The sequence below is a fragment of the Carcharhinus amblyrhynchos genome, chromosome 12 (assembly GCF_965287045.1).
Source record: "Carcharhinus amblyrhynchos chromosome 12, sCarAmb.v2.hapA, whole genome shotgun sequence".
NCBI classification, from domain to species: Eukaryota; Metazoa; Chordata; class Chondrichthyes; order Carcharhiniformes; family Carcharhinidae; genus Carcharhinus; species Carcharhinus amblyrhynchos.
In genome coordinates, this window is record NC_137335.1 from 62,255,795 (window position 1) to 62,268,769 (window position 12,975).

Sequence of the window (12,975 nt, forward strand, 5' to 3'; positions counted from 1 at the left end):
ACCGACTCAAGAACAGCTTCTTCCTACTGTCGGACATATGAATGGATTTACCTTGCATTAAGTTGATCTTTCTCTACATCTTAGGTATAACTGTAACACTACATTCTGCACTCTCTCGTTTCCTTCTCTATGAACGGTATGCTTTGTCTGTATAGCACACAGGAAATAATACTTTTCACAGTATGTTAATACATGTGACAATAATAAATCAATCAATCAATGCTTAGGGATGTCTTATGAATACTTAATGACAGTACTTAAATATGATAGAATCATAGTGTGATTCCAGCAGAGATGGAGGCCATTCAGCCCATTACATGCTTGCTGACTCACTGCAACTCAGCTAGTCTGACTGGCCTTTTCTCCTCTGGACCTGCATTTCTTTTCCTTTCCAGTTCTTTTCCAATTTCTTTTCAAATGCTACAATTGAATCTGCTTTCACCACATTTTCAAGCAGTGCATCCCAGATCCCAATCACTGTGTACAAGAGCTTTTCCTCATGTCATCCTTGGTCTTTTTGCCATTCACCTTAGATTAGTGTCCTTGGGCTCTCGACTCACCAACGAGAATATACCCTCTCGGTCTAATTTGTCTCAACATCTCATGATTTTGAATGCCTCCCATCAGTCTACTCTCAATCTTCTCCTGCCTAAGGAGAACAACGTGAGAAGTCTCACAACACCAAGTTAAAGTCCAACCAGTTTATTTGATAGTAATCCCACAAGCTTGTGGGATTACTATCAAATAAACTAGTTGGACTTTAACCTGGTGTTGTGAGACTTCTTACTGTGTTTACGCCAGTCCAACGCCGGCATCTTTACATAAGGAGAACAACTCCAGCTTCTCCAATCTATCCAACAATTGAAGTCCCTCATCCCTAGAGCAATAACATAAAATCATTGCTGATTGTACTCATAAACAGAAATGTCCAGCAGTTTTCAAAATAAATGCTTTTAAGATAAGTAGTCTAAATTGTAGGTCTTGACACTTCAGTGTCTGTCTCTATCCCTATATGGTAGTATTAATTTCAGAAAGCTTTGCTGGTTTATTCGACTTATTGATTAGCATTTCCACACCAGAGTGAATTCATTAAATATGAGCAAAGCTTTACTTTGATTTGAAATAGCTTGAGAATACAGGACATGCAGCAGCTGTTCTCCACTTAGTATCAAAATCCATGGGTCGGAATTTTACCAGCCTGCCCGCCCTGGGAATCGGAGCATGGGAACGTCTGTTGACCTCAAGCTGGATTTTACGGTTTTGGGACAAGCGAGGCTGTAAAGTCCCACCCATGTAGTCTGCAATCCCACCCATGCAGTCTGAGACCTGACTTCAAGGGTCCACCAAAGTATATTGAAATGCAGAAGAATAAAGAGACAGGTTACAAGTGTATAGAGGGTCTCTGAAAGAATGTAAATATTTGAAAGAGGATCAGTATTTTATCACCTGAAAGACCTGCCATGACATTGAAGTTCCCGTATAAATTTGCTGTTAAATGATTATGAGCTGGGAAATGACTTTACATACAATCATAGAATCCTGACAGTGCAGAAGAGGCCATTCAGCCCATCAAGTCTGCACTGGCTCTCTGACAGAGTATCTTACCAAGGTCCTTGTCCCCACCCTATCCCTGTAACTCTGCACAGTTACTGTGGCCAAATTGCTAATCCATCTAACCTACACATCTTGGGACACTAAGGGGCAATTTAGCATGGCCAATGCACCTAACCTGCACATCTTTGGATGTGGGGGGGAAACTGGAGCACCCAGACGAAATCCACGAAGACACGGGGAGAACGTGCAAACTCCACACAGACATGATGTGGAGATACCAGTTTTGTACTGGGGTGGGCACAGTAAGAAGTCGCACAACACCAGGTTAAAGTCTAACAGGTTTATATGGAATCACAAGCTTTCGGACCGCTGTTCCTTCATTAGGTGAACAAACCTAGCTTATTTTAACCATTAAGTATGTCTGATGGAAGACTGGAAACTTGGCCTGCTTCAACTTCTTACATTTAGTTATATGGTACACATAGATCTGAAGGTTTAAGGGATATAAATGGTTCCCAGGATCCAAATGCACGCATACAATGAATATCAGAATGATATTCAGATCAGATTAAAGCATGCATGTAAAGGGAAGTAATAAACTTTTATATGGGAAGTAACTTTAAGTTACAGGGTGATGCTTTGGTAAAGTGCATTCATCCGATGTCCTTACCTACATCTAAACTATAGAAGACATTTTGTAATGCTAGTTGGGAACCTTGCAATTCTTGACATTAGTTTTATTTCCAAAACAGGATACTGTGGAAACTTATAATAATGTGACCTCTTCACATTATTATAAAGTGGAAAGAGCAGCGCTCCAAAAGCTCGTATTCCAAATAAACTTCTTGGACTTTAACCTGGTGTTGTGAGATTTCTTGCTGTGCCCATACAGACAGTCACCGAGGGCTGCAATCGAACCTGGGTCCTTGGAGCTGTGAGGCAGCAGTGCTAATCACTGTGCCACCTGCCACCCTAACTTTAATACTGCAAATCTCAATTTAGAACATCTTAATACCAATTAGCAAAGTCAAGGCTGTGGAATACTGCCACTTTTGTATAACTGAGAACTGTTTTCTGCTTTATAATAATGTGAAGGGGTCAGTGTTATTATAAATTTCCATAGTACCCTATAATGGGAATAAAACTAATGTCAAGAATTACGAGGTTCCCAGCTAGCATTACAAAATGTCTTCTAGGGTTCAGATGTAAAGCAGGACATCAGATGAATGTACTTTACCAAAGCACCATCCTGTAACTTAAAGTTACTTCCCATACAAAACTTTATTACTTCCCTTTACAAGCATGCTTTAATCTGATGTGAATATCATTCTGAAATTCATTGCATGCATACATTCGGATCCTGGGAACCATTTATATCCTTTAAACCTTCAGATCTATGTGTACTATATAACTAAATGTAAGAAGTTGAAGCAGGCCAAGTTTCCAGTCGTTCATCAGACATACTTAATGGTTAAAATATTTTGTTCACCATGATGGTTGCATCTTTAAGAGCAGGGGTGAATGGGACGGGAATAAGGATTTTTTATTTTTAATTCGTTCTTGGGAGATGGTCGTTGATCAGATCATCGCTGGCAAGGCCAGACTTTATCTTCCATCCATAATTACCCTTGAGCAACCGGTAGTTAGCCACCTTCTTGAACCAGTGCAATCCATATAGTGTAGGTGCAGTCACTGTGCTGTAAGGGAATGAATCCCAGGACTTTAACCCAGTAGTGATGAAAGTAAGGCAACATAGTTCCAAATCAGAATGGTGAATGATTCAGGGGAGTTAACGTGCTCTTAATTCATATGTTTGTATGTTCATACCTAATGCCTTTGAAAGCCAATGGGAAATGGTTAAATTCTGTCTTGTTGAAGTGGACTTTGTAAGACATTCAAGTGGCACTAAGTTACACCTCATTTACCACTCCAAGCCTGAATATAGTCCAGGTCTTGTGTGCACCCCAGACTGCTTCAATGTCTGAGTATTTCTGAATGGTACTGAACAATGTGCAATCATCAGTGAATATTTCCACTTCTGACCTTAAGTTGGAGGGAGAGTCAATGATGAAGCAGAAGGAAAAGAGTCTGAAAAACTCTTGCATTGATATCTTGAGACTGAAATGATTAGTCTCCCACAGCCACAACTATTTCCCTTGTGCTAGGTATGACTCCAAGTACTGCTTTCCAGTGTTCACCTTTTCACTCTTAGTTTCTTCTCCAAACTTTTTGCAACTGATCTATTTCCCTGCCTTTTATCTTTCCAGTCTAGGAATTGTTTCACATTTAAGGCAATTAAGTTCAATTATGCCACTTTGCTTTGGTTATTCTGAGAATGTATATAACTTCTCAAAGTTGTACCCCTATCCTGGATAAATAGACTATGGCTCATCTATTAGCTAAAACTTGAATTTCAGATTCATTTTTGCCCAGAGCATCTGCTTCAGTTTGGCAGCGCACTTGTAATGTCAGCAATTCATGGGAACAAAGCCCTATCCTCGTACATTTTACATACAAATGTTCAAATTACATATATTAACTGCAATAGTTCTTTTCTATTTCCAGACTTCTGTCATTCAGAGTCCTAAGCACAATGATAACCTTTAGGTTTCCACAAATAAGTTGTGTTATTCAACTCTGATGAGTCACTCATAATTGGACATTAGAGAACTTGGAAGAAGGTAGTGACCACTGTTCAGGAACAAAAGGATGTTGAATTCTAGGTTGAGGGAACCAAAATCACAAACAAAATTTCAGTTAAAGAAAATTTGCATTGGTATATTGCTGTTTATGACCCTCAGAAAGCCCCAAAACACCTTATAGCTAATGAAGTGGGCTGCATGGTGGCACAGTGGTTAGCACCGCTGCCTCACAGTGTCAGGGACCTGGCTTGGGTCAGTGTCTGTGTGAAGCTTGCGCATTCTCCCTGTGTCTGCATGGGTTCCGTCCGGGTGCTCCGAATTCCTCCCACAGTCCAGAGGTGTGCGGGTTAGTTGGATTGGCTATGCTAAATTGCCCCTTAGTGTCAGGGAACTAACTTGGAAAAGTACTCAGCAACCAAGTTGTATAATGTTCCCACACACAGAAATATGATAACCAGTTAATTGCTTTGTGACGTTGATTGAGGGATAAATATTTGGACACCATGGACAATGTGTCTGTTTCCCTTTGAAATAATGGGATCTTTTAACATTCACCCAAGAGGACAGCTCATTTAGAATTTCATCTAAAAGATGGCACTTACAACAGTTCAACATTCCTCTGATATGTCAGCCTCGATATTTTTTCTGCTTAAGTGGCTGGAATATCCCATGACATTCTGGCTCAAAGATAAGAGCGCTACCTTCTGAACCACAGCTGACACACATCAAAGGGAGACCAACTTGTACTCACAAGCAATGGAAATGGTCATGATGCATTGTTGACTCCTCCATGAAGAGTCCTCTGGGATGAAGTAGAAACGGTCGAGAGCTTCAAGTTTTTAGGTGTCCAGATCAGAAACAACCTGTCCTGGTCCCCCCATGCTGACACTTTAGTTAAGAAAGCCCGCCAATGCCTCTATTTTCTCAGATGACTAAGGAAATTTGGCATATCAGCTCACAAACTTTTACAGATGCACCTTGGAAAGCATTCTTTCTGGTTGTATCACAGCTCTCAACCATTTCTACTTCATCCCAGAGGACACAGCTTGGTATGGCTCCTGCTTTGCCCAAGACTGCAAAAAAAATACAAAAGGTAATGAATGTAGCCCAATCCATCATGCAAACCAGCTTCCCATCCTTTGACTCTGTCTACACTTCACACTGCCTATGTAAAGCAGCCAGCATAATTAAGGACCCCACACACTCTGGACATTCTCTCTTCCACCTTCTTCCTTTCGGAATAAGATACAAAAGTGTGAGGTCATGTACCAACTAACTCAAGAACAGATTCTTCCTTGCTGCTGTCAGACTTTTGAATGGACTTACCTTGCATTAAGTTGATTGTTCTCTATACCCTAGCTTTGATGTAACACTACATCCTGCATTCTTTCATTTCCTTCACTATGAATGGCATGTTTTGTCTGCATATGTACAAGAAACAATACTCTCACTGTAAATACATGTGACAATAATAATATTGTCAAATCAAATAATAAGTCAAATCTAATCTTACAAATAGATCTGCAACACCAGTCTGCAAAATTCAGTTACCTAGCACTGCGTTTTTGGCACAGCACATGCTGTTTGGGGCCTGAAACATGGTCAGCAGTAAACACTCACACTTCGAGAGAGGACCGTACCTAATACCATTTTGGGTAGGCCTGACACAGGGAACATACAACAGAATGGACAGGTAGTGAGGTCAATTTGTGTGTAACTTTGATTTGACTTGAGCGATAACATTCCCAACTTGAACATTCTAATTAGTTCAAAAAGTAGAATTCTGTGGGTGCCAGAGTCTGAAAAAAAATAAACAGAAAATGCTGGACGTACTTAGCAGGTCTGGCAGCATCTGTGGAAAGAGAATCAGAGCTAATGTTTCAAGTCTGTGACCTTTCATCAGAACTGGAAAATGTTAGAAATGGAATTGTTTTTGAGCAAGGTGTGGGTGGGAAAAAGTCAAAAAGGTATGTGATAGGGAGAAAGATGGAACAGGTTGAATGACAGAAGAGGTAGACTTACAGGGCCAAAGGGAATGGTGATGGGGCAAGAAAAGATACAGAAAAAAAATCCTAAAGTGTATGTGCTGCTGATTAAAAGCAAAAATAGGACAGAAAACTTAATCAAGCCAAGAAAAGGCACCCAAAAATGGGTTCTAATTCCTTCTCTTAACCTTGCACAGCTAAACATTCCCTACTGCAGGGAGGAGTGTCTCCAAGAGCCCTAAATGAAGAGATCACCAATTACTTTCAGGTTAGTTGCTTCTGCTTACTGCTGAGGTAGTCGGAGAGTACTGCTATTTAAAGTTGCCAAAGTCTTAAAGGACTGGTGTGACATATGATAAAGGCCTTGGTTCTAACTTCTAGCGTTTTGATCAAGCACTTGCTCTCAGTCCTGTGCGCTGTAGTTTCAATGCCCATTGGATTTGAATCCACTCCCTGGACCATGCTGAGGGAGCCCTGTACCACCGACCTGTGTGTGAAAAAATTGTGGTCATCTGTTGTATCCCCATATGCGCTTTCAGGTGGTGAACACATTTGCATGTTGGAAACACACCTACTGACAATTAAGCCTGTTAAGGGCCAATTGAAAGTTATTTTGTGTGGCCTGTCTACTTCTAAGGTGGGCAAGTAGGCTGATTGGCCAGACGGGTTTTATGTTTTAGCTAAAACCTTGATGCAGGGTGGTATGAAATTTCAGGACTGAAACAAAATATAAAAAGGCATTTGGAGACTGAGATTTGAATTTGAATGTGTTGCCCTATTATGGTTTGCTGTACTTCTTCATCAGGATTCAATTTGTACAGGTCTGCAACTCCATGACACAGCTTCGCAGTGGCTGTTCCCTTGAAGGGGCCCATTAGAAACACCAACCTACACTCTCCCTTTTCTCAGCACCTGTCCTCTTCCTGCCCCCATCCCCTAAGCAGCACTGAGCCATTTCAATTTGTGTTTCGCATTGGCTGCCTATTAATAGGCCAGTCAGCATGAAATCGGGTTCTGGGACTGATCACAGCTGGAATCACATTTGATGCCCACCAAGTTAGCGTGCCCATTGGACACAAACTTCAGGTCAATGGTTCAGGTTTGTGACCTTGCTTCAGAAAATGACAAAACTGCATAATATTCACAGCTCAGTGAGATTCGATCTATCTGAAAAATCTACTCGTGAGAAGAGCATTGAAGTGGTTGGAAAGGTCACACCAAGTGGTTTACGATGAAACCGTGAATATCATAGATGAGTTTCCACTGCACTATCCATTTATTGCTCCGGGTAGCAATTGATTTCTTCACCTTACATACCACCATATGATGAACATATATAATTATTCTCAGCGTTGTTCCAAGCTAATGCCATTAGAATTATTCTAAATCTTCTAGATGCCTTTACTGCCTAAAACCTTCTTGACTCTCCATCTTCATAAACATCCCTAAAATCTATCTCTTGACCACACTGTGGGTACATTGCTTGGTGTATATTTCCTCCTTCCTCCCCTTATGAATTATATTGGTACAAATTGCAATATTGAGACTGACTGGAAACCCCTAATTGTTTTTCTTTAAGACTAAAGCCACATTTCAGTGACTTGGGACCTCAGTCAAAGATGGATGAAGATTTGTATCACTGTACCTTTCTACATTCTAAGCCATTGAAATGGAGGCAATCAGTCTGCAATGGGAACAATGGCCTTAAAATAGCAAGAATGGTGGCCTCCTCCTAACCCATTAGCAAAGTAACCAGGCAATCACCTAGGCAATCAATTGATGGAGATAAATCTTTGGACATAATCACTTGGACAATAGAACCCTGGCTGAGGGAGAAATTCCCAATCATAACCTAATCAAGTTCCAACTGGTATACACTAACCATGACCTATTTGGGTCACTCGGTAGCTGGAGAAAAATGTTGTATATCAAGACAACACTTTGTGTATTTAAGCACCTGCTTTTTCTGCAGAACCGGATATTCAACTTTGATGCTGAATTTAGAATAGTTCTAATGGCATCAGCTTGGAACAACACTGAGAATAATTATAATGGTTCATCATATGGTGATGTACAAGCCTGGATGGGTTCGCTTTCTCTCTCTCTCTCCACCCAACTTGGAAGCTTTGAACCCTGTTTATTGATTTTGTAAAAACTGTGTGTCACATACAGAGATTTGTTTCAAAAACTCAACCCAGTCTCCTGATTTACAGACAATTAATCTGTCTACATCTTCAAACTGCCTCAATTCAGAAAGCACAAGGAGCTTCAATTTCAGCCTGAATCAACAACTTCAAGAGCCGCATACTCCTTTAATTTTACTGGACTCTGAATTGCTAAATCTATCCTCCCACTCTGTAATTTATCTGTTTGTGTGAACTTTGTGTGCATGTGTGCGTGAAAGCCAGAGTGTATTTTTCATTATTTCATTTAGGGTGAGATACAAAATAAATTTTCTTCTTAAAAATTCAAGAATAAACTATCTGATCATGGCTTTAATGATCACAGCACGTAACCAATTAAACTCCCATACAACTAATAAGTATGTTTTTTTTAAACATAAGCTGTTGCAGTTAAATGAAGGGAGGCGCCATTCAACTCCTGCTCACTTGATCGTAACTGACATTTTGAGGTTGCATCTGGGATTAAACTCACAGAAAAATGAGGACCTGGAAGCAGGAAAACAAGTTTATCCCCAGAAATATATCTTTAAAAACTTCTATTGGATTTTCTTGTGGTTTGCAGTGCTAGATTACTTAAAATGTCCACATTTAAGATCAGTACCTTCCTAGAACAGAGTGAAGTAATGTGAGATAGTTTATAAACATGATCCGTTGAGGCATTAAGGAATCTAGTTAGGCATTCAGAAATAAATATCCATCCAAAACTGCTAACCTGGCAGTGCCAACGTGTGGCTGGGAGCAGTGCCGGGGCAGTGGCTGGCCAGCTGCCTGACCAGGCCCCTCTCATCTGGGGGCTATACTCTCCTTTGTGGCCCTGGGGGATCCCCTGACAGGTTCACATCTGGGTGCCATCATGATGTCATGTTGGTGAGATTTGAAAATACAACAAGTGAAGAATTTATGGTGGGGGGGGGGAACGCGATAATTATATTAAAATATATGTAAAATCATTAAAGTAAGTTATCACCCTTTGAGGCGTGAGCCTTGCTGTTTCACCGGTGAGTGGCGGGGAAAATCATCGAACACGATTTCACTGGAGAGAATCGCATTTCCTGATTCTCTCTGGATTTTCAGCCAGCATCACCGTTTTCTCTGATGGGCTGAAAATCACCCCCACTGCCTGCTGAATTTTGTTATCCAGAGTGTGTGTATGTATGAGTGTGTGTGTGTTGTAGTGTATGTGCTGTACTGCGTGTGTGTTGTAGTCTGTGTTGTAGTGTGTGTGTGTATGTATGTGTGTGTGTGTGTGTGTGTTGTAATGTGTTGGTGTTGTAGTGTGTATGTGTGTGTTGTAGTATGTGTTGTAGGGTGTGTGTGTGATGTGTGTGTTGTACTGTGTGTTCTGTTGTGTGTGTTGTATTGAGTGTGATATAGCGTGCATGTGTTGTAGTGTGTGTGGATGTATGCGTGTGTTGTAGTGCATGTGTGTGTCATTATGTTGTATAGTGTTGTGTCTTATAGTGTGTGTGTATGTGTCGTCTGTGTGCGCTGTAGTGTGTGTGTGTGTGTGTCAGAGCATTTTGATTGATCAGGTTAAATCCCAGATTTTCTTTCTAATAACTGAAGACAATGCTTGTGTGCTCACAGTTAAATGCCCACAGAATTGGCAAGTACATCCATTTTTTTAAAAATCCTGTTGCGGTCAACTGAGGAGAAAGAAAAGTGGGGAGACATTTGACTCCTCACCTCCTATATCATAACAGTATTGTACCTGGGAATTCAGAACTGTATATTCAGGTTCCCCACAGTAGCCCCTGCTCCAGGACACTACCCAATGGAGGAGACAACAGTGTGAGATCAAAACTCAGTAACCAATACTTGGTAATTCTATAATTAGAAGCACACATTGCATCAACATATTTGTAATATTTAAAGTATCATTATGCATGTGTCCATAGTTGCTATCTGAGATTTTATTCAACATTTTACGCTGATATAAGCTGAGGTTTTTTTTAAATATTCAATATTTTCCTAGTTATTGAAACTTTTTTTTACCTTGTTTCCATTATGGTATTTTCTCAATCCATACCTGTTTTTCATTCCTGTTTATATGCGAATAGAACTGTTTAGTACATTGGCAGTTCACTCTTCCTGGTATTACTGTAACAGTTCTGGAATGTAAAGTCAGCTGTGGTTCTCTTTTATCCCGTGGCGTTTACTATATATACATTTAAATTTTGTTTTGTCTAACATTTCCAGGTTCACTCTTACCCACGTCTAACCTATGTATTTTAAATGTTACAAAGTTTTTGCATGGGCATCAATGGACGTAAGAGTATGCAAAATTTATCCTTAATGCTACCTTTTGCAAAAATGTTAACTTACTGTTAAAATTTATATCAAGAAGCAGTCTATTGTTCAAAAACATAAAAACTTCTTATGATGTGGGGAGTGGGCACAGTAGTTAGCACTGCTGCCTCACAGTATCAGGGACCCGGGTTCAATTCTGGCCTTGGGTCACTGACTGTGTGGAGTTTGCATATTTTCCCCATGTCTGCATGGGCTTCGTCCGGGCACTCCAGTTTCCTCCCACAATCCAAAGATGTTTGGGTTAGGTTGATCGGCCATGCTAAATTGCCCCTTGGGGTCAGGGGGATTAGTAAGGTTAATACACGGGGTTATGGGGATAGGGCCTGGGTGGGATTGTTATAGGTGCAGGCTTGATGGGCCGAATGACTTCCTTCTGCACTGTAGGGATTCTATTCTATGATAAGGTTACCATTTTATAATGCTAAGAGTTGCATTAATGTGTACATCATTAATTTACTGCACTCGCTAGGAAGTCTTGTGATGCAGTGACAGTGTTCTGACCCTCTAGGTTGAAGTTCAATACTTTCTGGCCATGGAAGTTGCATTCAACGCAGTTCAAAGGGCTGATAATCAGCTCGGAAATCCTTCCCCCACTATTCCCCAATGGATAAAAATCAAATGTGGTGTAAAGATATGATAACAACAACCATATTCTGTAAAGTTAGTATTATTTACTGTTAAAATAATCTGATTTCAATTTGGCTATCATTGTGAGTAATTGTCACAGAAAAAGCCATGTATGCCCGAGGTCTGAATCAGGTGGTAATAGTTGCTTAAGAATAAATGTCAATTATCAAATGGATCCTTTTGATTCCACAAACTTCAATCTTCTCAAGTTTACTAGAACCTGAGTTCAAAAGAAATTAAATTGAGAAAAACTTCATTGGCCATGCTAAATTGACCCTTAGTGTCAGGGGGGACTATCAGGGTAAATAGGTGTGCCTACGAGAATAGAGACTGGTGGGACTGTGATTGGTGCAGACTCAATGGGCCAAATGGCCTCCTGCTCACTGTAGGGTTTCTATGTATGTTTCTATGTAGAAGTTGCTGCAGTCAATGTGTTGGTAATATGAGGGCTCAATTATGAAAGCCTTGCAGTAAGCTCAGTGTAGTTACATTGAGACCTCAAACAGATGATAGGTTAAGTAGAATGAATTTTGCTGTGCTAATTTCCAAGGACAAATCTTCAGAAGAGTAATTAACTCATTTGTGAGTTTGCTCTTTTTTTATGTTGCAATAATTACAGTTTTAGCTCTGTGAAATTATTTGCACCTATATTCCTGTTTAATGGTTGCTTTAGCCTGTCTACTACTTATTGCACTGTTTCAAAACAGAGTATTGTTGTAATAATGGACTGTAATTTATCCAGTATGAGGATTATTGTAGATAAGATGACTGTCACATTTTGGGACTTTATACCTGCACAAAATGAAATATACCAAATAAAAATATTGCAACTATTAATTGCTATATTTTAACAAATACTTCCTTCTTTTCAGTGGCATGGGGCACTTTTGTTACAGGATCTCAGATTCACCATGAATCTGTGTGTATCTTTATTTAGTGTCATGATAAATGGAGTGATAACCAGGATTACTGGTGGATTGCACATGAGATAAAGCTTCTGGCCAAAGTGGGGGGCAAAGTCTGCTCTCAGCAAGCCTTGAGAAACCATTGAAAGAAGGATCCATTAAATCCAGACTTGTAACACTTTGGCTCACATGCATAAATCAGAACACCATGCACACTCATGTTATCCAGAACATTCACAGAGATAAAGAAAAATGACTTCAATTGTCTAACTTTAATCTGCAAACATGTTTTTAAATTTGTTTCAATTACGATTCATAATTGTCCACATGATAATTGAAACTTTGTATTTTTCAATTATTAGAAAATTGCTTTTAGGTTGTGGGAATAAAATAATTATCACCATATTTAAAGCATACTATCATTTCTTGCCTGCTATTAATTGCAGTCAATGATTAGACTGCGTGACAGTAAACCAGTACGAAAAATGCTGTCAATTGCAACATTTCCCCAGAATTGTTCTAAATCCCATTTACCAAATGGCAGGACCTGTTTAAGAAGGAACGATTGATCTTGAGTTTCTGTTAATTTGTGTGAGGAAGTGTCTCCAATTGACAATTACCCAAAGTCTCCTGATTGAGCTTAGTCTTTGAAAAGAAATCAGTCAAACACTAGTGACTATATGACGCCGTGGTGCAATAACATGTAGAATCCACAGTGCAGCTGTCAAGGAAGTTGGGATCTGGCCATCAATGAAAGTCAATGAAACAC